A 27,921-nucleotide genomic window follows, 5' to 3' on the forward strand; every position below is an offset into this window, starting at 1 on the left:
CGAACTCGACATCCCTGTCAGGTGGAACACCTGACAGTTCTTCTGGAAAGACATCCGGAAAATCTCGGACTACCGGAATATCCTCAAGGTCTGGAAGGGGTTGGCATTTAGGGGTAAAGCTTGTGCTTGGCCACTTGAGTTAAGACATTGACTGTCTTTCCCGATGGGTGAGTAAGTTGAACGGTTCTAGTGGCACAATCAATCTTAGCGTAATGAGCTGACATCCAGTCCATACCCAAGATGATGTTTATGCCCGAGGACTTGAGAGCTATTAAGGATGCAAGGAAGACAAGTCTATCGACAAGAATTTCGTTCCCATGGCTTACTCTAGAAGTTTGCCATTTGGAACGCGGAGTTTGAATTACCATGGAAGTGGGCATGTCACAGAATGTCGTATTATGCAATCGAGCATAGTTCTAGGATATGAATGAATGAGATGCTCCAGTATCGAAAAGAACAAATGCCGGATGGCAATTAACAAGGAGTGTACCAAGGACGACGTTAGGATCCTCATGAGCCTCTTCGGCTGAAACATAGTTGACATGGCCACGTGCAGTGGTGACCGGCTTGGCGTAGTATGTCTTTCCCGCTGGCTTACCACGGCCAACGGACTTTCCAGACTGATTGGGGTGGTTATTCTGGGGACACTCTCGACTATAGTGACCCGGCTCTCCACACTTGAAACATGTCATAACATTGGGGCGTGGAGCAGCATTAGCAGCGGGGCCACCAGGGCTTGGGTGGTGCAAACTACTTGTTGGGACGAGGCGCCTCAAAGGATGGCCTCGGAATGAACCTGGGTGGCAGTGCCGTGCTTGGAATCCACACCCGACGCTTCTGAGATCCAGAGCCGGATGAAGAGCCAAAATCACGGGAGTGCTTGCATGAAGCGTCATAATCAGACTGGCTTGTCTCAGCACTGATGGCTTTATTGACCAACTTCTGAAAGGAGGTGCACTCGTGCAGACGAAGATCGCGGCGAAGCTCAGGGCTAAGTCCCTTGCGGAACCTTGCCTGCTTCTTAGCATCGGTGGATACCTCTTCTGGAGCATATCGTGCCAGATTCCCAAATTCACGACTATATGCATCCACAGTCAGTCTTCCTTGGGTGAAATTACAGAACTCTTCCCTCTTGCGATCTTTGAGACCTTCCGGGATGTGATGCTCATGGAAAGCCTCACTGAATTCAGCCCAAGTAGTGATTTGGCCGACCGGGTGCATAGCTTCAAAATTTTCCCACCAAAGACTAGCAGGGCCTTCGACGTGATAGGCAGCATAAGTAACCTTGTCAGCTTCGGCTACGTTGGCAGAACGTAGCTTGTGGGTGATGTTGCGAAGCCAGTCATCCACGTCGAGGGGCTCGACGGAATGGTTAAACTTTGGTGGATACAACTTGATGAAGTCATTGATTGACACCAAAGTCATTTCGCTGATGGCGTGCAGTGTTCTGCTCAATCCGCTCCAGCAAGCGGTTAGTCTCACGCTTGTTTCTCTCCGCCTCCAGCATCACTTCGGCCAGAGAAGGCGGGTGAGGCAGATTTTCACCCCTAACTGCACTGGCTTCCCCCTGCTCCGGGGCAGCAGGGTTGCTGCGGGTGTTGACCATCCTAGGAGAAAACAAGACAACGGTTTAGACAAGGATGGCACAACTTAGCAAGGAAGTGCAGAATGTAATGGATAACACGGAATGCAGAGATGTTCATCTGTATGACATGGTAATATAGAACTGCCATATATATACTAATGGTCATACACACCATACATAGTTTAGTACAAGCCCAGGCTAAAGTACAACTACGAGGAAAGACGTTACGTCTCATCGGAGGCATTCCAAGCTCCTATACATTATTTGTCTACACCTCCGGAATTGATTACACACTAAGTCATATTCCACAAGTCACGCAGGACAGTGGAGATACAACTATTACAAAACTAGTGATACTACTACTAACTCAGACAGCTCCGTAGTAGTCCTCATAGAAGTCACCTCCATAGCCTGGAAGTTCAACGTGATCATCCGGGAACAGACGGTCCTAAGGAGCCTGTGGACCAAAGGGGCTAGGATGAGGTCTTGGACCAACAAACGGTGGCCTGCAGGGACCACGGGGTGGGGTGATGCCTCCCACATCACGCTAATCCACCATGTCTGGCAGAGCAGATCTCACAGGATACAGATCCCTTGTATCCATACATCCAGCTTGTACAGCCGGTGCAAACCGAGTCAAAGTGGCCCAATGATCAGCACGGGTGTTGAAAAGCTCCAGTCTCAAGGCCCGATTCTCTCGGTCCTTATCCTCGAGCATCTCGGCAGTGGTACGCGTTAGTGAGTCCTCCTGAGTGGAGTCAGCATATATATCCTGGAGATACCCTTGTGCTCTCGGGAGTGAAGCTGGCATATAACGGAAGTCGGTGTTCCGAAGCAGGCCAGTCCGGGCTCGCATGATGGTCATCATGGAATAGGCAGCATCCTGCACAACCATCTCAACAGTAACCCCGAGTCCATAGGAACAGTGGAGGGGCTCGGTAGATCCAGGATAAGAAGGAAATATCCTGACGGTGCAGAAATATTGGCTTTGATTAAAGTCTCGGAATTGCTCTTCAACAGTGTATTCGGGATACCAACGGTAACCCGTCTCGATCATTACCCGGACTAACATAGCAGTATGACCGGGCACATCGAGGCACCGGGTCAGGCGAACCACTTGGTTTTGAGCACGAGTGGCCATCTGAAACCACAACCACAATGCACAGACATTAGAATTTCTAGGGAAAATTGGACAGCATAACAGCTGTAAATGCTCAGAAAAAGATTTGAGACATCCACAACAGTTTGCAATACCACTCAACAACATCATAGAAGGGTTCTGATTCAACTGGCAACATACTAAAAAATAGTAGAATCTGTACTGAGGCTTGTAACAACAATCCTATATGCTACTACGGATTAGTAATACGTGAACCTGACAGAAGAACAGATCCTAGTCCTTAACCCACGTTGAATGAGAAGAGAATGACTCAGATCAGAGGGCATAACGGTAAGGAGTAAAAGAGCCTTACGTTCCCTCCCACAATCAATTCCCCTACATATAACTAAAGCATTTCTAGGCTCGACATCGACCAGTTTGGCTCAACGAACCTACAGGCAGTCCGGCTCTGATGCCAACGCTGTCAGGACCCCGATTCCAAGTCAAATCGATCTAGCTGGTAACACTTCATATCACATTGCAGCCTCACGCACGGTATCCCCACGGGTGTCGCCTTACCATGGCCCGGGACCATTTGCGCCTTTTGGCTCACGTATATGATAGTGTCACTAGCATCCATATGACAGAGAACTCGGGCCGACATGGCTAGTCATGAACCCAAAGCGGCACAGACCTATGGAGACAGGCATACGTGAATCACATCGAGCATGTCGGTCATCAGCGTGTGAATTCGGGCTGTAGCACTGGGCTAACAGGACTCCGGGGAACCTGGGCTGTAGCAGGCTAGGAAGGACTCCGGATGTCACCGCGTGACATTTCCCCGAAGGGACAGACATAGGAACGAAGTGAAACACATGTCGGCCAGTCAAGTGTCCTGAGCAGTAGTGCTGGGCTAGCAGGACTCCGGTGAACCGGACTGTAGCGGACTACTATGGCTCGAGGAACACTAGACTACATTTCCCCATAAGAAAGGCTGCCAAGGATAAACAACTAGATTGTCGGGTCCCACACATACCAACCATTTCAATCATACACACAATATGCTCGATATGTGCAAATACAACATGGCATCACAACAAAACTCTACAACTCAAGTACTTTATTTAAAGGCTCCAGAGAGCCATACATAACATGTTCATACAGGTAGGGGTCACATGACCCGACACTCAAGTCATACAAGCATACAAGCACATGTGGAGGCAAATAGTCTGAGTACATACACTAGAAAGAAAGAAGGCTTCTGGAAGCCTGTCTATCTACATAGGGCCCTCCATGGCCAGGATCACCACCTGGGTGGCTAGTCACTCGTCGACATCAAGGTCTACGTAGAAACCATCGGCGGGGGCGGTGCTGTCGTCTAAAAACAGTAATTAAGCAAACATGAGTACAAAGGTACTCAACAAGTCTTACATCAGAACCTACTATACATGCTCATTCTCAAGAAGGTGGTGGAGTTATTGCAGCAAGCCAGCTTTGACTCTTGGCTAACCTATCCTACGGGACACCACTTAGTAAAATAGTTTTCGCACACGAGTCCACTAATCACCAACACAATACTCCACCAGGGATCCTCCCTCGTCATCCTACGAGAGGGCCATCCTGGGTACTCACACTTATCTTGAGTCTTTTAGTAGTATCCATTAACTTGTCTATGAACTGTATAGGCAACCAAGTAGTCCTTTACCGCGGACGCGGCTATTCGAATAGATGATGTTAACCCTGCAGGGGTGTACTTCTTCATACATGCTCTGATCACTTATCGTCATTTACATGACATGTACTCGACAACCTGCAAGCGGAAGCCCAACGAGGGTGTCGGCCATGGCCTACCTAAACACTCAAGTCTCTAGTCCAGGTTTATCGCCTATCCAGGTTCCATCCACAGGGAGTCCGGCCGAGGTTTCCACATACTACCCCGAACGATGTGAACAGGGTTCCCGAGACACCAAACGGGTGACTCGGTACACCATGCCACGGTGTATCTATCGCAACATAGCCCACCCCTAGGGTCAGTGCTACGCACGGCTGCCAACACATAACCTACAAACACCAGAAACTATTTGCAACTCCTGGACAGAGTACTAGGGTGATTAAGAAGCCGAGAGGGTCCATTGGTTTCGGGCCCAATGTATGGTAGTAACTGAATCTTAAATCACACATACAGATCTCAGTTCTTAGGGACGGCCTCAGTGAAACAACCCACCATGTACTCCTACATGGCCTCTCATCGATAACTTTACCAAAACATGTTCAACACACCCTCACATTACCGACATAATCATTTCACTCTAGCCCGTCACCCAGATGAACCAGACCTGACACAACTCTAAGCATAGCAGGCATAGCAAGGTAGGAATCACATACATGTCTCAATCAACTCCTACACATGCTAGTGGGTTTCATCTAGTTACTGTGGCAATGACAGGTCATGCAGAGGATAAGGGTTCAACTACCATAGCACACAACAGTTTGAATCGCGTTGTCTTAATGCAGTAAACAAGAGCAGAAGCGAGAACATGGTTTTGTATCGGAATGATCAATGGATTGCTTGCCTGACGTAGTGGTAGTAGGGTACTACCCTTCAGACGGATACTCGGGGTTATCCTCGGAGGCAGAACCTACCACGAAAGACACACAAAACATAATCAACACATGACAATATGCAACAATATGATGCATGCTATGACATGGCAAAATGAATGTGTCTTGGCCTAATGCAAGCTAAAACAGAAAGGAATGAACCCATTTGAATCAAAGATTCAAATGTTAGTTCATTTAACATAGCCTTATTAGTGCATTATCTTATTTTGCTTAAACACCAAGGTTATCTTGTTTTTTCATTCATAAAACCATTACCAATGGATAGATTGAATTTTTCTGATCAAAATTCATATATAAATCTTTGCATTTGGAGTTATGGTTGATTTTCTATGATTTTTAGAAGTTTTGGCTATTTTCTGGAATTTCCTATTAAAGAATAAATCCAGAAAAGGATTTACTGCGTCAGCCTAGCATCAGTGTGATGTTAGCAGTCAACTGAGATGGTCCAGGTCAACAGTAACCTGTGGGTCCCGTCTGTCAGTGTCAACTAACTAACTGAATTTAGTTAGTGTTAAACTAATACTAAACTAGTTTAATTAGTGGCCTGGGGCCCACACGTCAGTGAGTCAGGGGAAAGTCAAACTGGGGTCAACCCGGGTCAAACTCGCCGGAGTTGACCTGGGGCTCGTTGCCGGCAAGGCCAGGGACGGCAGAGGGGTGCGGGTTTCTTCCTCCGGCAACCAAATGGCCGGCGGAGGGCATCTACGTGACGCGGGCACTCGTCCGCGTCGAGTGGTGTAGGTGGTTGGGCCTGGGGTGGCCGGAGTCGTCGCCGGCGTCGACCTTGGTGGTCGCCGGGGCTTGGGTGAAGTCGGGGTCATCGTTGTGACGGTCGTGGTGGCTCATGCGGGGCACGTACGTGCTCTACGCGGCGCGGGGAGGCATCTGTGCACGACGGCCGGACCATTAGATGGCCGGAGACTCATCGGCGGCGAGCACAGGCGGTGGTGCGTGCGGGCGAACTCGAGGCGGCGTGTACGGTGCACGAGAGCTAGAACGGAGAGGGGGAGAAGGGTCAGTGGCTCACTGCGGTTGCAGGGGAGCGAACGGCGAGCTCGGGGAAGAGCTGGAGCGAGCGGGGCGGCGAGGGGGATCTCCGGCGATCGAGGTTGAAGACGAGCTCGGTGAAGACGCTCAGGGGCCTCCGGCGGGGCGTGGCTCGGTGGAACGGTCGAGGAGGGAGTGGCGGAGCTTCAGGACACGGTGGAGCGGCGCGTTGACGACGGTGGGCACGGTTACGGCGGCGGAACAGCGGCGGCTGCGTCAGCCATGCCGGAGGGGAGCGAGGGAGAGAGGCAGGGGGAATGGGCGTGTCCAGGGGGTTCGGTGCACGACGTGGAGGTGTGTCGAGGCATCACGCTGGCGCGGCAACGGCAGGCAGGCTGAGAGGTGGCGTGGCGAGCTCCTGTGCTCGCCGTCCAGCACCTGCTCGCCTCGCTGGCTAGGCGAAGCAGCTGCGTGGAGCGGCTGCTGGGCCGGGCCAGCTAGGTGGGCTGGCTGGTGGGCTGCGCCAGGTAAGTTCCTTTCTCTCTGTTTTTCTGTTTTTCATTTATTCTATTATTTCTGTAACTTCAGGGCTTTATTAAAAATGCCAGGGCATTTCCAAAAATCATAAAATTAATCATGGCTACTGCTTAGAATATATCCAACAGCAAACATTTTAGTTTATGATTATTTGAGCATTTAAAATATTTTATATCATTTAAATGACCAGATGAAAATACTATAAGAACTAATCCAATGACCTTAAGATGTCCTAGAAAAATGTGCACCATTTTTGTCAAAGGTTTTAACCCAAAACAAAAAGGGTGGGCATTCTAGAAGGGCATTTCAGGTTCATTAAAAAAGTTTTTAGTAAACCCTAGTTGTTCCAGGGGGGTGCTGGGGGTTCTGTCATCCCCATTTCAGTTTTCTGGGAAGTTAAACATGATGCAACACTCTAATGCTTGAACTAGCTAGGGTGTGACACCAGTCCCAGCCAAACGGCGAAATTCGTGCCACGCGTACATAATTACGCATTGAAAATGCCATGGGCACAGGTGGGGAGGGGGGCACTACTACGGCATGCCCCAAGACGTGGCTCAACCGCACTAGGGGCTTTCTGCTTTGTTATTTTTCTTTCTTTCAGGACTTTAATCTCTGGAAACCCCGTCCGGCAGTACGATTGCCGGACACACGATACAACAACCAAGGAGGCAGAAAGCTACATCGCATCAAGGAATTCCCAGGTGGTCTATGATAACGAGTGAAATGCTTGCTTTAAATACCATTCCTTAGCTTGCCCTTGGAGGGGACATGTCAAATAGTCCTACCTTTTGCTTATCTCACTACTTGTATCATTCTGCTTCGACGCACCTTTTTGAATAAACAATGCATAGCACTAGACTTTTATCGCATTCTTCTTATATATATATATATATATATATATATATATATATATATATATATATATATATATATATATATGTTCATTCATGACATTCAGCAACCGTACACTCTGGTACGGCCAACACGCCAGGGGCTTAAGCGTACCCCATAATACGGCGTGAGAAGTCCGAACACTTTCGACAGTGCAGCACCCCGAACTTATATCATTATATGCATCAGCTCTGAATCATGTCTTGGGTCAATAGTTGGGTTTGCCCGGCTCCCATGTTTTGGTACCTTACGTTCCGCTATATCAGCTGAGGTAGCACTAGGAGAACTACTGCGATTATGCCCGGTTCATCTGGGCTAAGCACCTCAGTAGAGAAAGCTAAAACTGACTGACATGATAAGGCGAGAGCTGGTCGCTGTTCGAGAGGTCTCGAGTCCCTAAAGACTCATGCCGCTTAGAGCGAGGAGTCGGCTTTGTCCGGCTTAAGGCGTGTATAGCGCCCCGAATTCGGCCTTCCGAATACTAGGGGCTTCGCCAAAATTTAAAATTGTAGACTTCTATGGCTAAGTGAGAGTGACAAAGCATTACAGTCTGATTGCCTTGTTCGTTGAGCTGAGCACCTCCCTCGAAGGACCCAACAATGGGAAAAAGAGTGCTCAGATTTATCCCGAACACCCCAGCACTCGTGGCATGGGGGCAGAAGCCGACGACTGGCCATCTCTCAGATTTGATAAACAGCCGCACAGAAGGTAATATTTTAAATTCAAACAAGCGTTGCATAGCGCATATGAACAAGTTTTCATAATACAGGATCACACGAGCGATTCATTCGAATATTACATCCTTTGCACACTTGTTCGCCACAAGACGGGCACCCTTCAGGACACCCTCATAATACATTTCGGGGTGGCGATGCTCCTTGCCCTGTGGCGGCCCCTCCTTCACCAGCTTCTCGGTGTCCATCTTGGCCCAGCGCACCTTCGCACGGGCAAAAGCACGGTGTGCACCTTTGATGCAGACGGACCACTTTATGACCTCCAGCCGTGGGCAGGCATCTACAAGCCGCCTCACCAGGTCGAAGTAGCTGTTGGGAAGGGAGTCGCCAGGCCACATCCGGACTATAAGTCGCCTCATGGCCTGTTCGGCCGCCTTGTGCAGCTCGGCCAGTTGCTTCAGCTGGTTGCTCATAGGCATCGGGTGTTCGGTCCCAGTATACTGAGACCAAAACAACTTCTCTATTGAGCTTCCCTCCTCGGCCTGGTAATATTTCGCGGCATCTGACACACTGCTGGGAAAATCTGCGAATGCTCCTGGAGAGCTCCGGACTCGGGTAAGTAACAAGTAATTTACTTTCACATGCTTGCTTTGCATATTGAATGCCTTACCCGCCTCTATCTTCCTCATAGCCTCAATTTACTGGAGGGCCTTTTGGGCTTCGGCCTTGGCATGCTTTGTGCTCTCGAGGGCCGTGGCAAGATCGGACTCTCGCGTCTTCGAGTCAAGCTCCAAAGCCTTGTGCTTCTTCACGAGAGCCTGGAGCTCTTGCTGCACCTCGGCCACTCGTGCCTCTTGTTTTTCCTGCTCGGTGTGCTCCTCAGCCGCTTTGTTTTCGGCCTCGGACAGCGCTTGCTTCAGGGTCGCCACTTCAGTCGTGGCCCCCGGCACATCCATGATGATCCTGTCATTTCGCAACTGCATCTTATATATATATATATATATATATATATATATATATATATATATATATATATATATATATATATGGACAAGGCATTACTTACCTTTGTTCTTCTCGAGCTGCCTCTTGGCAAGGCCGAGCTCTTCCTCGGACTGCTCGAGGTTCTTCTTCAGTGTGGCGACCTCTGCAGTCAGTGCGGCAGAGGTCAGCAGCGAAGATTGCATACGCATATAGACATACTTATATTAGACTCCCGCATATATTATTTGATCCTCTATTTGGCTTTTCTTTGTGAACACCAAACAGAGCATCAAGGGCTACTGTCTATGCGGTAATATTTTTCCCATATTTTAATACTTACCTCAAAGCCTGTTAGAAGGCTGGCACAGGCTTCAGTCAGTCCGCTCTTGACGGACTGAACCTTCTTGATCACCGCACTCATAATAGTGCGGTGCTCTTCGTTGATGGAAGCATTGCGAAGCGCTCCCAACAGTTCGTCCGGTGCCTCTGGATGGACAGAGGTCACCGGCATGGACGGCTTGCCCCTCTTGGAAGAGGGCCGCCTGCTTGAGTCCGGAACCACTGGAGGTTCCGGCGCAGTGTCCGGCTGAGGGCCGAACATGGAGCCCCTGGGAGCCTTGCCCCCTTTGCTCCTGGAGTCCGGAAGGTCGCCTTGAGGCACCTCCGGGACTGTCTTCCCCCGGCTTGGTGCCCCTTGAGACAATACCTCGGCACTGTCCGTAGGGTAAGGAGAGGAGGCGGTTGGAAGTGTATCACTATTCATGTCCAACGAGTCCAAGGAACCGTCCGATGATGATACGTCGATACGGGCTTGGGGCGGACTGCATAATCATATTCGACATTAGGAGAAGCAGTGCAACAAAAGTATGCTATGAGTTACTCTGGTATCCGAATACTTACGACTTCGCCAGGGGCTTGGCCCTGAGCAGCCACTCGTCTTTGCCGTCGGTGGCGGTGGTGGAACAGTCCGGAAGGAGAGTCCTTCCCTTCTTGGACCCTTCGGCCTCCCCGGTTGGGGCGGCCTTCCTTTTCTTATCTCCCCTGGCTGGAGGGGGAGAATCTTCGTCTTCCTTCTCCTTGTTTTCACGGGAGGAGGCCGTCTCGGTGTTATCGGACGATGAGTCCGATACCACCTGGAGCCGGGAACTCTTTCGGGTTCCCTTGGCCTTCTTCTTGGTCTTCTCCGGCACCTCATAAGGAGCCAAAGTCCGCATCTCCGTCAGGAGAACGTCCGCAGGGTCTTCGGGCAGAGGGGCCGGATAGTTAATCTTCTCCGATGTTTCCACCCAGTCCTGTCAATGGCATGGGAGCTCAGACCCCGCACATGGTTAAGCTATGGGAAATAAATACCCTACCAGATGTACAGAACTTACCGGATTCGCAGGGCGCTTCGCGCTTAGCCCACGGTCCTCGGTAAGAGAAGGAGGGACCTCGGCACCCTTGAACAACACCTTCCAGACGTCCTTATGCATCGTGTCAAAGAGCTCGCATAGAGTCTGGTGCTGGGCCGGGTCGAACTCCCATAAATTGAAATCCCGTTGTTGACACGGGAGGATCAGGCGGAAGAGCATGACTTGGACTATGTTGACAAGCTTAAGTTTCTTGCTTGTCATGTTTCGGATACACTTATGGAGTCCGTCCAGCTCCATCGATGATCCCCAGGACATGCCCTTCTCCTTCTAGGAAGTGAGCCATGTGGGGATTCTGGATCGAAATTTGGGGGCCGCCACCCAGTTGGCGTCACGCGGCTCAGTGATGTAGAACCACCCTGATTGCCACCCTTTATGGTCTCCACGAAGGAGCCCTCGAGCCATGTAACGTTGGGCATTTTACCCACCATGGCCCCGCCGCATTCCGCTTGTTGGCTGCCTACTACCATCGGCTTGATATTGAAGGTCTTCAGCCGTAGGCCGAAGTGGGGCCGGATGCGGAGGAAAGCCTCGCACACGACGATGAACGCCGAGATGTTGAGGATGAAATTCGGGGCCAGATCATGAAAGTCTAGCCCATAATAGAACATGAGGCCGCGGACGAATGGATGGACGGGAAACCCCAGTCTGTGGACGAAGTGGGGGAGGAGGACCACCCTTTCATGAGGTTCCGGGGTAGGGACGATCTGCCCCGCGGCTGGCAGCCGGTGCGCGATATCCGCGGCTAAGTATCCGGCCTCACGTAGTTTTTTGATGTGTCCCTCCGTGAAGGAGGAGACCATCCACTTGCCTCCCGCTCCGGACATGTTTGAGGAGAGTCGAGGAGAAGGATGTGGACTTGGGCGCTGGAGGTCGAGCGCGCGAGAATGGATGAGCAAGGAGGAAGAAGGCGTGGTAGAAAAAGGTGAGACCTTATCCCTTTATAAGGGCGGACAAAACTATGCGCCCCCACAAGCCTGGTAAAACTCGCTTATCCCCCCAAGCGCCGTAATTGATGGCGCGGTTGGGTTACCCACGTCCGTATTGATGAGAATCCCATGATAAGGGGAACACGATCTCTGCTTTGACAAGACGTGTCAAGAAACCGCCTCGTGTTATGTGCGGGGCTGGTTAAAGAAAAACGGTTCAAATAATTACCGGGCCATGGCGTGATGTCATGCTGCCAAAATGTGTCAGCAGATTAGATTTGTGGAAATATTATTCTCTCTATGGTGGTATGTGGAACTTATTTTGCAGGTTCGGACACTATCCTTGTATTCAAACTCTACCGTGGTGTATTCGGAGGAGGAACCCGCCTTGCAATGCCGAAGACAATACTGCGCACCAGACTCATCGTCATTGAAGCCTGGTTCAGGGGCTACTGAGGGAGTCCTGGATTAGGGGGTCTCCGTACAGCCGAACTATATCCTTTGGCCGGACTGTTGGACTATGAAGATACAAGATTGAAGACTTCGTCCCGTGTCCGGATGGGACTCTACTTGGCGTGGAAGGCAAGCTAGGCAATACGGATATGCATATCTCCTCCTTTGTAACCGACCTTGTGTAACCCTAGCCTCCTCCGGTGTCTATATAAACCGAAGGGTTTTAGTTCGTAGGACAACATATAATCGTACCATAGGCTAGCTTTTAGTGTTTAGCCTCTCCGATCTCGTGGTAGATCAACTGTTGTACTACTCATATTATCAAGAACTAGCTGGGTTACCCGCGCATTTGCGCGGCTAGACTTCCTTTACAACTTTATTCATTTTGCATGTTTTGCCATACGTATGTTCGTTCATTTGATCTATTCCTATATATGTATTTAGATAAACAAATTATAGCTTGTATACAATTGTGAAGCATGATTAAACTATGCTACATTTTCTATAAAGTAATTCCTAATGATATCGTTGCCATACAATGAAATATCAAAATAACAAAGGCATGTATCCCAGGATGCCAAACTATTGGCGTTCGTACTAATCTCTAGATTTCATGGTTTTACCTTTTCATCCATATTCATTTACCTTTGCTCCCAATACTCTTTTAGAATTTTTACCGAGGGAATGAGAACATTGATGACTTTCAAGCACACATTATTATCATCTGTTCCACCACTATCTATTAGCATGATGTCAAATGTCCACATATCCATATATATGCTTCCAAATCTTCTGATCGTGCCATTCACTAATTGTTATATTACTAAAAAAGATTTCCACCAGCATTTCTCCCTTGGTAGTTAAGCTATATTAAAAGCCAAAATGTGCATATCCGGGAAAGAGATGAAATTTGGGAATTCTATTGTTAACTGCATTATTTTTGAACTGGTATGTGATAAAAAAAATTGGCACCCTCCCATGCAAAGCCATATAATTCCATACGAATCTTCATATTTCTCTAGCACACTGTTGTTTGTCAGTCCCCCTTGGTAGATCATTTAAAGTACAACAAATATTTTATTTGGAATGTGTGTCCTAGAAAACATGATAAAATTACACGTGAAATATTTTTGGTAAATGTATTACTGTTGTCAAAGTTATAGACACGTGTGTGACAAAAAGAGACTGATGGCGTTGATGTTCAGTTCCTACCACGCCAAGCCATTTCATCAATAATTAAATGCCTAAATATTATGTTATCCTCCTCTATATGCCTCACCATAGTTCAAAGTGCAATTTGTTTTCTAGATAACACAATATCATGGATATCTGACCATCTAATTCTAAGTAACTAGCGCTGTATATTCGAAAACACTAACTATTGATATCGCCCGGACAGTGAAAATAAAAATACGCTAGAAAATATCACAAAAAGTCAAAAAATGAGCAAATGGTTTTGTAGACCTTTATAATTGTCATTGGATGTTCTAAATTCTATCCAGACACCATATAACCATTTGTTCTTAATTAAATGGATTTTATAACAATACATATTTACTTCATTGCCAAGTGGTCTCACACACATGCATGATATATATTCCATCTAGAATATAAAAAAATATGCATATACCCCACGAAAAATGATATATCTCACAAACGCATGCACGCCCTTATGTGAAGCCGAACGGAAGTAGCTAATGAAGCTTGATCGCCATTGTAACGCCCTCGATGCGGCTATATCTCCTACGTGTCGAAGCACGACTTAGAGGCATAACCGCATTGAAAGCAATGTCGCAAGTAAGGTAATCTTCACAACAACCCATGCAAATATATAAAAGGGGAAAGGATACATAGTTGGCTTACACTCGCCACGTCACTCAAATGCATGAATAACATTACAATCATCCAATACACTCATGGTCCGACTATGGTACCAAAATAAAAGATCAACCCCAACATGCGACACGGTCCCCGATCCCCCCAACTGGGCACCTCTACTGATCATCTGGGAAAGACACATATTAACGACGAGAGTCTTCATCGAACTCCCACTTGAGCTCAAGCGCATCATCTGGAACGGTATCATCGGTCCCTGCATCTGGTTTGGAAGTATCTGTGAGTCAAGGGGACTCAGCAATCTCGCACCCTCGCGATCAAGACTATTTAAGCTTATAGGTAAGGCAAGGTAATATGTGGAGCTGCAGCAAGTGACTAGCATATATGGTGGCTAACCTGTTCGCAAAAGAGAGCGAGAAGAGAAGGCAAAAGCACGGTCGAACAACTATGATCAAGAAGTGATCCTAGAACAACCTACGTCAAGCATTACTCCAACACCGTGTTCACTTCCCGGACTCCGCCGAGAAGAGACCATCACGGTAACACACGCGGTTGAATCATTTTAATTAAGTTAAGTTTCATGTTATCTATAACCAGACATTAACAAATTCCCATCTGCCCATAACCGCGGGCATGGTTTTCGAAAGTTCAAATCCCTGCAGGGGTGTCCCAACTTAGCCCATCACAAGCTCTCACGGTCAATGTAGGATATTCCTTCTAGCGGGAAGACTCGACCAGACTCGGGATCCTGGTTACAAGACATCCTCGACAATGGTAAAACAAGTCCAGCAACACCGCTCGAATGTGCCGACAAATCCCGATAGGAGCTGCACATATCTCGTTCTCAGGGCACACTCAGATGAGCGCTCCATACAACTAAAACCAAACCTCGAGTTTCCCCGAGGGGACGCTACACAGGGCTCTAGTTTGGACCAACACTCGGAGGAGCACTGGCCCGGGGGGGGGGGGTTTAAATAAGATGACCCTCGGGCTCCGGAACCCAAGGGAAAAAGAGGCTAGGTGGCAAATGGTAAAACCAAGGTTGGGCATTGCTGGAGGAGTTTTATTCAAGGCGAACTGTCAAGGGGTTCCCATTATAACCCAACCACGTAAGGAACACAAAATCCGGGAACATAACACCGATATGACGGAAACTAGGGCGGCAAGAGTGGAACAAAACACTAGGCAAAAGGCCGAGCCTTCCACCCTTTACCAAATATATATGTGCATTAAGATAACAAGACAATATAGTGATATCCCAACAATAAACAATGTTCCAACAAGGAACGATCTCCAATCTTCACCTGCAACTAGCAACGCTATAAGAGGGGCTGAGCAAAGCGGTAACATAGCCAATCAACGGTTTGCTAGGACATGGTGGATTAGAGGTTTGACATGGCAATTTGGGAGGCATGATAAGCAAGTGGTAGGCATCATAGCATAGGCATAGCAAAAGAGCGAGCATCTAGCAAGCAAAGATAGAAGTGATTTCGAGGGTATGATCATCTTGCCTGCAAAGTTGTCAGAGTTGACTTGATCCTCGTAACCAAACTCAACGGTCTCCTCGTTCGCGAACTCGTCTCCCGGCTCTACCCAAACAAGATAATCAAGCAAAAGGAACACAATCAACCACATGCAATGCTCAAACAATATGATGCAAACATGGTATGCTATGCGGGACGCGATATGTGATGCATATGCAAGATTTGACAAGGAATGATTGAACCTGGCCTTAACATGGAAATACAAGAGTGCCACTGGAAGGGTGAGGTGATTTCGGTTGAAATCTATATAAAGATCGCCGGAATCGGATGCATCGTTTGGAAATGGCAAGCAAAACAAATATGGCACCGGTCTGTGATAATCAGCAAGTAGTCATCTAAATGCATCAAGATAAATATGCTTCAGCACTCAAACATACCAAAAAAATACATGGCAGGGATCCACTCAAGATGCTTGACAAAAAATGAACACTGAGCTACGGCAAATTCATCCATTAACAGGTTCAAACAAGCATGGCAAAAGTGCAAACGATAACAGGTTTCAAACTTGTGAAATTAACACAAGTCTAGGATTTATTATCAGGAAGCATACTTTAGAGCATGAAAACAACATGCTACAGGAACTTACCATGGCAAAGCAAGGCATGGCATGAAGCTACTCAAAGCACTTAACAAAAGTCCCTTAGTGACCTTGAGCCAAAAGAGATCAGAAAATACAATTGCAAGCATGTGAACATGGCAAAAACATAAACAGATCTCAGACTTAGCGAAAAACTGGAGCATGCAAAACAGTTAACGAGTAGGCATGTTTACGAGCTCGATGCACTCACTACAGAGCATGGCATAACAAACTAAGCATACACCCATCAAGAATACATGGCATAGAAGCTAGACATGGCAAGAACAACAACATAGCATGCACGGATCAAAAGTAACATCCTCGACAAAATAGCTAATAAGTCAACAATCTGCCAGGATTCACGAAATAGAAAAAGTAGAGCTCAATTGACTCAAGCTAGGGTGCTCCATAATTGCAAAAAAAGACATGGATGGATAGAGCACCACAATGTTAACAAATCATCCTTACTGATCATCCTCAAAAGAGGCACAGATCACTAGGAAACAACATGAACATATGGCATAATGACAAAATCAGGACAAGGACTTAGAGAAATTCCAAGTCCCTGAAATCAGCATTACCGATTGCACTACTTTGCAAGCTTGTGCTAGTCACCACACATATCACAAAAATACATGGTAAGCACCTCTGTAAATATGGCATGGCATATAACAAAACTCATGTAGAGCTCAGGAGCATATCATGCACACATTAATCATGGCAAAAATGACAAATATCTATTTGATGAAACAGATCTGCCAACTTTATCACATAGCCCTCTTCCAACAGCATTTCGGGCATCAAGATGAGCTCAAATGAAAATGATGCAATAAGATGAAATGATGTACTCATTGAGATGAACATTTTGATATGCTACACGCGCAAATCGGAGCTACAGATGCGGAGATACGACATGATGAATATTGCAAAAAAATAAGGAGAGAGGGGGAAAGTCAACCTCGGATCTAGGGTTTACTGTAGCTCCCGATCCAGATCCGGGTCGCGGTGGCACGCACAACGAGGTTCACCAGCCGGGCTGTCGCCGGGGATGCGGAGGTAGATCCAGGGTCGAGGCGGCGGACGGCGAGGGAGTCACCGGACTCGGAGGAGGGCGGTGATGGCGGCGGCGACCTCGGGCGGTGTGGGGCGCGCCGTCGTCGGCGGTCGCCGGCGCGGAGTCGTCGGTGGTCGCCGGCATCGGGGAGGACCGGCGACGAGACGGTGGGCAGCGGCGCAAGGGACGACCCGGACGACGTGAGAGGAAGAAGAAGCTCGGGCGGCGGCGCAAGGGATCTGGGCCGTGGGGGCCCCGAGCGGGCTCGGCGGGCCGCGGGCGCGAGGTGGCGGCGCCTGCCACGTGGCGCGCTACGACTGGCGGCGGCGCTCTGTCCGTCGGACTTCGGACATGTCCGGCGGCGCGCGAGGTAGAAGGCTAGGGTTTGGAAGGAGGGGATCCGGGAATTTTGTGAGGGGGTCTATTTATAGGCATAGATGGAGCTAGGGAGCTCCAAATGAGGTGCGGTTTTCGGCCATGCAATCATGATCGAACGCTCTAGACGATGGAAGGGGTTTAGGTGGGTTTTGGGGCAAGGTGGAAGGGTGTTGGGCTGCAACACAAACGAGGCCTTCTCGGTCCCTCGGTAAACCGTTGGAGTATCAAACGAAGTCCAAATAGCACGAAACTTGACAGGCGGTCTACCAGTAGTGAACCAAGGCCGCTTGGCAAGTCTCGGTCCAATCTGGAAATGTTTAACGCCCACACATGAAAAGAGGTAGAGAGGGGCACCGGAGGAGATAGGAGCGCCGGAATGCGAAATGGACAACGGGGAAAATGCTCGGATGCATGAGACGAACACGTAAGCAAATGCAATGCACATGATGACATGATATGAGATGCATGACAAAGGAAACAACACACGAAGACAAAAACCCGAACCCGAGGAAATAAAATAACTTAGTGCCGGAAACGACAAGAGTTGGGATACATATAAGGTAAATTACATCCGGGGTGTTACAACACTCCACCACTACGAAAGGATCTCATCCCGAGATCAAGGACTAGAAAAACGTTGGGTACTCAGAACGGAGGTGATCCTCGTGTTCCCAGGTAGCTTCACAGTCGGAATGGTGTGACCACTTGACTTTGAGGAATTTGATTGACTTATTGCGAGTCTTGCGCTCAGTTTCTTCAAGAATAGCAACTGGGTGCTCACGATAAGAGAGGTCTTCTTGGAGATCAATGTCTTCGAAGTTGACGGTGCGGTCAGGGGTCTTGAAGCACTTGCGGAGCTGAGAAACATGGAACACGTCGTGCACGTTTGCAAAGTTTGAAGGAAGCTCGAGTTGATAGGCGAGATCGCCTCTCTTGCTGACGATCTTGAAAGGACCCACGTATCTAGGGGCAATCTTCCCTTTGATACCGGAGCAACGAGTACCTTTCATTGGAGAGACGCGGAGGTAAACTTGGTCTCCGATCTCGAAAGCCAAATCACGATGCTTACTATCATAGTAGCTCTTCTGGGGCAATTGTGCTGCTTTGAGATTATCATGAATGACTTTGCACATCTCCTTTGCCTCTGTGATCAAGTCATTTCCAAGAAGTTGACGTTCACCGGTCTCTGACTAGTTAAGAGGAGTACGACACTTCCTGCCATAAAGAATTTCAAATGGGGCCTTGCCCGAACTCGCTTGAAAGCTGTAGTTGTAGGAAAACTCGACATATGGAAGACAATCTTCCCACTTCATACCGAAAGAGATAACGCAAGCCCTGAGCATATCTTCAAGAATCTGATGGACACGCTTGACTTGACCGCTAGTTTGAGGATGAAAAGTTGTGCTGAAATGGATGTTGGTGCCCATGGCCTTCTGAAAAGAATCCCAAAACTTGGAGGTAAAGATGCTGCCACGGTCTGAAGAGATCAACTATGGAATGCCGTGCAGAGAGACAACCCGAGAGGTATAAAGCTCCGCCAATTGAGCTGCAGTGATAGACTCTTTGATAGGCAGAAAGTGAGCCACTTTAGTGAGTTTGTCGATGACAACGAATATAGCATCATTGCCACGCTTGGACTTTGGAAACCCAGTCACGAAGTCCATCTCAATGTGGTCAAACTTCCATTCTGGAATGGCAAGAGGTTGGAGGAAACCAGCTGGTTGTTGGTGTTCTGCCTTCACTCTTCTGCAGACATCACATTCATTCACAAACTGAGCAATCTCGCGCTTCATTCGAGTCCACCAATAAGCCTGCTTGAGGTCCTGGTACATCTTCGTATTCCCAGAGTGGATAGAGAGGAGTGAATTGTGAGCCTCATTCATAATGATTTTATGAAGGTCGCCTTTAGGCACAACAATGCGATCCTCGAAGAAGAGAGTATCCTTGTCATCAAGGCGATAGCACTTGTACTTTGGTTGACTCTTGGCAATCCCAATCTTCACCTTTTTCACCATAGCATCAAGAAGTTGAGCCTCGCGAATCTGATCTTCCAAAGTAGGAGAGACTTGAAGGTTGGCGAGGAAACCTTGAGGAACAACTTGCAGATTGAGTTTGCGGAAAGCTTCACAAAGCTCGGGTTGGTAGGGCTTGAGAATCAGACTGTTGCAGTAAGCCTTCCTTCTCAATCCGTCAGCAATCACATTGGCCTTGCCTAGAGTATATTCGATGCTCGGATTATACTCTTGAATCGTTTCGACCCAACGAGTCTGCCTGAGGTTGAGACTAGGCTGAGTGAATATGTACTTGAGACTCTTGTGGTTAGTGAAGATGTCCACTTTTCTTCCCAATAATAGATGTCTCCAAGTCAAAAGAGCATGCACAACTACCGCCAACTCGAGGTCATGAGTGGGGTAGTTCTTCTCGTTGGGCTTCAACTGGCGAGAGGTACAAGCCACAACTTTCTTCTCTTGCATCAACACTGCACCAAGACCTTGAAGAGAGGCATCACAGAAGACCTCGAACGGTTTGGATTCATCAGGAGGAGTCAGAACTGGAGCAGTGACTAATTTCTCTTCAGGGTGTTGAAAGTGATGTCACATTCAGGAGACCAAACGTACTTGACGTGCTTCTGGAGAACATTTGAAAGAGGCTTCGCGATCTTTGAAAAGTTCTCAACGAACCTTCGATAGTAGCTTGCGAGACCAAGGAAGCTGCGGAGTTGCTTCACGTTCTGAGGTGGTTCCCAATTCACAATTGCAGACACCTTCTCAGGATTCACCGCTGTGCCCTTGGCAGAGATGATATGCCCAAGATAGAGAACCTCATCGAGCCAAAACTCGCATTTTGTGAACTTGGCGTAGAACTGATGTTCTCTGAGCTTATCGAGCACCAAACGCAAGTGCTTGGCATGATCTTCCTTGTTCTTCAAAAAGACCAGAATGTTATCGAGGTAGACCAAGACGAAGTCATTTGTGTAGGGGTTGAAGATGAAGTTCATCATGCGAGAGAAAGTCGACGAGGCCAAAAGACATGACAGTGTATTCATATGAACCATTGCTTGTTCTGAAAGCCGTCTTGGGAATATCTTGCTCATGGATTCGAATCTGGTGATAGCCCATATGGAGATCAAGCTTGGAGAATACTTGAGCACCTTTGAGTTGTTCAAATAGCTCGTTGATGTTGGGAAGTGGGTACTTGTTCTTTATAGTCTTCTTGTTCAATGGACGGTAGTCGACACAAAGTCGGTCCATTCCATCCTTATTCTTCACAAAAAGAACTCCACAACCCCACAACTTCACACAAAGTCGGTCGCTCTTGAATATCGAGTTGCTTCTTCAGCTCCTTCAACTCTTCAGGTCCAAGCTTGTAAGGACGTTTGCAAACAGGTTTTGTGCCAGGCTCAAGATTGATGACGAATTCAACTGGCCGGTGCGGAGGCATTCCTGGAAGCTCTTCTGGAAAGACGTCTTGATATTCGCAAACGACTGGAATTTGAGAGATGGCATCCAGTTCACCCTTCTCATTGAGTGAAAACAGACGGATGGTATCATCACGAGCGGCAAAGACAATTACATCCTCAGACGAATGAGTCAATTGAATCTTCCTGGCAGCACAATCAAGATGGCCTTGTGCTTAGAAAGCCAATCCATTCCAAGAATAAGATAGATATCCGAGTCGCCCAGAACAATAGAAGCTAGAAATTTGTAGTCGCCCAACGTGATAGTAACATCCGGGACGCAGATATTAGCTGTCATTTGCTTGCCCGGTGACACGATTTGCAAAGATCTTTGCAAATACTGATAATCGCACTCATACTTTGATGCAAAAGGTTTTGAAATGAAGCAATGCGATGCACCAGTGTCAAAAAGAACTTTTGTAGGAACATCGTTAACAGGAAGGTTATCCATCATGACATCTGACAAGTCCTCTACCTGAGCCGCATTCATCAAGTTGACCTTGGCGTGCTTGGGGTTATGCTTGACCACAGCTATACTAGCCGATCTCACAGGAGGAGGAGGGAGACACCTCTGATTGAAGCATTTGTTGGCATAGTGACCCTTCTGTTGGCACTTGTTGCACGTGACCTCCGAGAGTGGACGGTGATACGGAGCACTCTATCTTGGAGCTTGAGACGAAGTCTTGTTCTGAAAGCCAGGGTTGGGTGGGTGGGAAGATCCACTGCCACCTTTGCTCTTCTGCTGATAAGGCTGACGGAACGGAGGAGGAGGAAGCCAATACTTCTGCTGCTTAGCCACTTGAGTTGAGGAAGAAGGAGTAGCATCTCTGACTCGCTTCTTAGAAGCATCGCACTTCAGTTGAGCAGTCTCTTGCTTCATTGCCATGTTGTAAAACTCATCGTACCTCTTGGGCTCAAAGAGGACAAGAGCTAGCTGGATGTCACAGCCCTAGCTTAGTCTTGCCTATCCTTGCATAACCTCCATGCATCATGTTTACTTTTTCTCAGAAACTTGAAATGGGGATGTTCAAACCCTAGCACCACATGGATTTCAAATAGGCTCAACTAAAGTCATTTTGAATGAACCCAAAATGCCCTTCGAAAATGTTCATGATTTCTGATAAGGGTGAAAACCTCTGCCAAAAATGATGAACATATTTCTAGGTCATTCCTGGATTTTTGAATTAATTCATATTGTATTTAACTTTGGGCATTTAAATACTATAAATAAATTAAATGCTCAGATAATGCTGAAATTAAATGTGGGCCACTAGAATAATCTAGAGAGTGTCCACAAATTATTCCAGCATTTTACAAAATGCTTTAGTATTTTTACTAAAGCCAGAATAGTAGCAGAAAAATAGAAAATAGAAGAAAAATAGAATAGGAAGGAAACCCACCTAACTTACCTGGCAGCCCATCCGCAGCCCAACAATGTGCAGCCCAGCAGCAGCCCAGCCCAGCGCAGCCGCCACCGTCTTCAACCTCCTGCCAGACGGCAGGAGGGCGTGTGCCCAACGCGCGCGCACGCGCCGGCCACCTCCTACTTGCCTGCACGCCGCTGGATCCACCCGAGGGCGCCACGCACCCTCCCTCGACCCTCTGCACCTCCTCCCTCCTCGCAGCTCTCTCCCCTCCCCTCGCTCTCCCGAAGCCGAGCGGAGCTCGTCGCCGCCGTACGCCGTAGACGCGACCTCCATGCTCCCCTCGCCTCCCCGACGTGTCCACGAGCATCGCCACGCCTCCCTCGTCCTCTCCATCCGGCCACGCCTCGCCGGAGGCCTTGCATCGACGCCATCTTCATCGTCTTCGTCACCGGCCACCGGAGATGCCTCTCGCCGCCCCGCTCGCTCCGGTGCTTCCCCGAGCACGCCGAGGCCACCTCTGCATCCACCGTGAACCCCTGCCCCTAACCCCCTCCTCTACGCCTCCGTTGCGCCCCCTAGCCGCCATCTCCATCAAGCCCGAGCACTCTGCTCCGCCAGCGACGCCGTCGACGTGGCCACAGCCACGTGGGCTCAAAACCGAGCGCGTCACCGCGTTTGCCACACTCCTAGGAGGCCGTAGCCCTCTCCACGCCCCTGTTGTGCATCCCAGCGCCAAACCCGAGCACACCAGAGCTCCGGCCGCAGCCGCGAGCTCCGTTCCGGCGAGCTCCGGCGCCCCCACGGCCACCCACCTACCTCCCTGGATGCGGGCAAGTCCGGGCTACGCCCCGATGCCCTTAGCCACCGCCCCGTCGCCTTTAGCGCAAGTCCGGCGCGTTGCCGCCGCGGGTTTGGTCACCGCCGGCCAACTCCGGCGACAACCGACGTGGCGGGGTCATTAGTGCTAATCCCCGCCAGCTGGACCTCACCTAGTCACTAACAGCGGGCCCCGCAGTGGGTCAAAGCCTAGTTAGCATCGGGTTTGACCCGAGGTTGACCTCTGTTTGACCCTGGAGTCACTAACATGCGGGCCTCGCCCGGCTAACCCAGTTAGTTAGAGCTAAACTTAATTAAGTTAGTTTAGTTAGTCACTGACCAGTGGGCCCAGTGTTGTTTAGTTAGTCTAGTTAACCCAAATAGTAAACTGTGAGACTGACTAGTGGGGCCCAGCCGTCAGGTTTGACCTGGACAGCCCTGTTGACCTGTCGACGCCAGCATGACGCAATGCTGACGTAGTTAATCATTTTCTAGATTTAAAATAATTCAGAAATTCCAGAAAATGCCCAAAACTTCTAAAAATCATAGAAATTCAACCGTAACTCCAAATGAAATAAATTATATATGAAAAATTATAAGAAAAATTCAAGGAATCCATCTGTACCATTTTCATGCATGTTAGAACAACTTAAGGCCACTATTTAGGACAAATGAAATGAATGGTATTTAAATAACCACATGTGGAGTTTGAATTTGAACTTTGGGTTCAAACCAACTTCATTTAATTGTGTTGCTAGTTGCATTAGCTCAATCAACAACATATTGCCATGTCGTTGTCATGCATCATGTTGTGCATTGCATTGATTGTGTTCCTTCTCTGTTGCCGGTGGTAGTTCCCTCTCGATAGACGTTGTACCGACGCTGTGATCGTTGACACTAATGAAGACCCAATGACATCTTCAGAAGTGCCAGGCAAGCAAAACCCCCTTGTTCATTCCGATACAACCCCACTCTCTCGCTCCTGCTCTCTTTTACTGCATTAGGACAACAACGATTCATCTGTTACTTGTTGCGGTAGTTGAACCCCTTATCCTCTCCATGACCTGTCATTGCCACAGTAAATAGATGAAACCCACTAGAATGAGTAGGAGTTGTTTGAGCCCTGATGTGCCTACTCATTCATGCTTGTTTGTCATGCCTGCTATTGCATAGAGTTGCGTCAGGTCTGATTCATCGGGAATGAATCGGAGGTGTGTGAACATGTCCTACCGTGTGTGAGCTAAGTGTGTGAATACGTTTTTGGTAAAGGTAGCAGTGAGAGGCCATGTAGGAGTACATGGTGGGTTGTCTCATTGCAGCCGTCCTCAGGAACTGAGTTCTGTGTCTGTGATCCATGAACAGCTACTACCACTCATTGGGATCCTTAACTGACCCTCTTGGCTTCTTAATCACCCTAGTACTCTGTCCAGGAGTTGCAACTAGTTTCTGGTGTTTGTAGGTTATGTGTTGGCGGCCGTGCGTAGCGCTGACCCTAGGGGTGGGCTATGTTGCGGTAGATACACCATGGCACGGTGTACCGGGCGCCCGTTTGGTGTCTCGGGAACCCTGTTCACATCGTTCGGGGCCGTATGTGGAAACCTCGGCCGGACTCCCTGCGAATGGAACCTAGATAGACGATAAACCTGGACTAGAGACTTAAGTGTTTAGGTAGGCCGTGGCCGACACCCTCGCCAGGCTTCCGCTTGAAGGTTGGCGAGATACATGACGTGTATATGGTGGTAAGTGGTGGGAGCGTGTGTTAAGAAGTACACCCCTGCAGGGTTATCATTATCTATTCGAATAGCCGGATTCCTCGGATATGGAAACTTGGACCCCTTGCATAGTTCATAGACAAGTGAAAGTGGATACTCTAAAACTCGCCAGATAAGTGTGAGTGCTATGGATGGCCTTCTTGTAGGGAGACGAGAGCGGATCCATAGTGGTGTATTGAATGGTGAATATGTGGACTCGTGTGCGCCACCTCAAAAGAGTTGCTTGCAGTCGTAGTTCAGGTTAGCCACTGAGTCAAAGCTGGCTTGCTGCAGTTAAACTCCACCACCCCCCTTGTTGATACCGATGCATATGTAGCTAGTTCTGATGTAAGTCTTACTGAGTACCTTTGTACTCACGTTTGCTTAATTTATGTTTTGCAGAGAGAGACTTCAGTCTCGCTAATAGTTCCGTGTGGACTTCGACGTTAGCTTGATACCTCAGCTACGATTTTGTGCCCTCGGCAGGATCTGGTAGATAGTCAGGCTTCTTAGCCTTTTTCCATTTGTAGATGTCTGTACTCAGACATGTTAAGCTTCCGCATGTGCTTGATTTGTATGTTGTGATTGTTGGGTCATGAGACCCATGTTTGTAATATCTTGCTCCTCGGTTCACCGGAGTCCTGCTAGCCCAGCACTACTGCTCAGGACACTTGACTGGCCGGCATGTGTTTCACTTCGTTCCTGTGTCTATCCCTTCGGGGAAATATCACACCGTGACATCCGGAGTCCTGCCTAGCTACTACAGCCCGGGTTCCCGGAGTCCTGTTAGCCCAGTGCTACAGCCCGGATTCACACGCTGCTGACCGACATGCTCGATGTGATTCATGTATGCCTGTCCCCATAGGTTAGTGCCTCTTTGGGTTCACGACTAGCCATGTCGGCCCGGGTTCTTTGTCATATGGATGCTAGCGACACTATCATATACGTGAGCCAAAAGGCACAAACGGTCCCGGGCCATGGTAAGGCGACACTCGTGGGAATACTGTGTGTGAGGCCACAAAGTGATATGAGGTGTTACCGGCTAGATCGATGTGACTTGGAATCGGGGTCCTGATAGCTTTGGTATCAGAGCCTGACTGCCTGTAGGATTACCAAGCCAAACTGGTTGAAGTCGAGTCTAGAAATGCTTTAGTTATGTAAGGGAATTGATCGTGGAAGGGAACTTAAGGCTTTGTTTATTCCTTTACCCTATGCCTTCTGATCTGAGTCAACCTCTTCTTTTCTACGGGGATTAAGAACTAGGCCTTCTCATCTATCTATTAGGATGACGTGTTACTAATCCATAGACTTATAGAATTGATAGTTTCAAGCCTCAGTTCAGTTCCTACTACTTCCATATGTTCATAATTGGTCTCAGAACCTTGATATTGTGATGTTGAGTGGTTATGCCACCATTTTTGCAGGATGTCTCAAATCATTTTGAGCATTTATAGCCGTTATGCTGTCCGAGTCATTCCAGGTTTCTAAATAGTCTGATGCATTTGCAAACCCCTTCCTCCTGTTCCTGATGTCCATTTGGGCCAGATTAATCACACTAATCGGTGAGTTGAGGTACTCTGTTGCCTCGACATATATGTTGGAGCTATTATTATGACCCTAGGTGTTTTAGGGAGTCACCTAGTAATCTAGCCATGTTTTGTGTTCTGGTGTGATGATTCTGGCCACCATTCTCAAAAGCATTCCGTGATGCCATGTAGTGGTAGGTATTCTATTCATGGGTTCTTCAACCCGAGATTCACCCTACTTATCTCATGTTGATAGTGTTGCTAGTTCCTTTAGGATATTAGTAACCTTTGCGATAGTCCTCGAGGTTCGTGGTACATCCTTCTTCCAATTATCATGGACCATTCTTGGCAGGAGTTCTTTTGAACCAAAAGGTCACGACAGAGTGCTCCTGATGAGTTCTCCATTCTATATTGTGACTCTGCCAGTTCAACATTTCTGCATGGGTTATCCGGAAGAAATAACATGCTAATCCATGCATCCATAACTCAGAAAATTATGTGTTCCTTTGAGTTGTTCCCCTTCTGTTATATTCCGACCTTCATCTATCAATTGATAGTCAAGAGTATGTGAGCATTCGTTCATCGGTGCCTAGTATTCATGTGATCCGTCAATCCATTCCATTCCGGAATGACTAGGAGAAACAAACTCCAGTACCTCATCCATATCCAGGATTGGGTCAAAGCAGTTGTATTCCGCAGATCAAAGTGCCAATCCAGCTTTTGATTCTGTTCAACCCTTAAGTATTGCCCTCTTTATGCCAGGAATATCATAGGAATTGCACCCTCCCTTATGAATTCTTGATGTAGTGATACTTCTCGCCATCATTATTCATTCCTCGGCGTCGTGCTGTCGCAACCAAAATACCGACAAGTGAATCGTGAGGTGTGAAATCAATACTCCTAGCAACCCTTTGCTTGGTAGTTAATGGACATCAATATCATTCTTAGTGTGCTGATTATTGAATCATCACCCTAAGGTTGAACGTGCTACCTAGTCCTTATTTCCTGGTGCACTCTTCGATCAACGGGTTAGGATTTTGCCAAACCCTTGCTCTTTTGATCATATCGTCTTGCCTTGAAAAGCAAGATTGTTCTCGAGCTTAGTAACATACCGGTGGTTCGTGATTTTCCGAAGATCTTCTCGGAAGTATTACCGGGCTGTCACCTGACCGCTATGTTGAGTTCGTGATCAAGTTGGTTTTCTTATAAATTACCCCTTCTCCAAGAATCTGTATTGGATATCTCTGAGCTAGTTGGTTGAGCTAAACAACAACTTGGAGAGTTGGAAGATGGAAGCTTGTCTGACTTAGTTCATGTTAAGGGATATCCTGGTGGTGTGTGTGTGTGTGTGTGTGTGTGTGTTGAAGATAGACGATATCTTCATCGACTGATCCCCGTGATAAGTTGTTGAACCTATTGTCTTGTCCAAACCCTGATTTGAG

Source organism: Triticum dicoccoides, chromosome 7A (genome assembly GCF_002162155.2).
Source record: "Triticum dicoccoides isolate Atlit2015 ecotype Zavitan chromosome 7A, WEW_v2.0, whole genome shotgun sequence".
NCBI lineage: Eukaryota > Viridiplantae > Streptophyta > Magnoliopsida > Poales > Poaceae > Triticum > Triticum dicoccoides.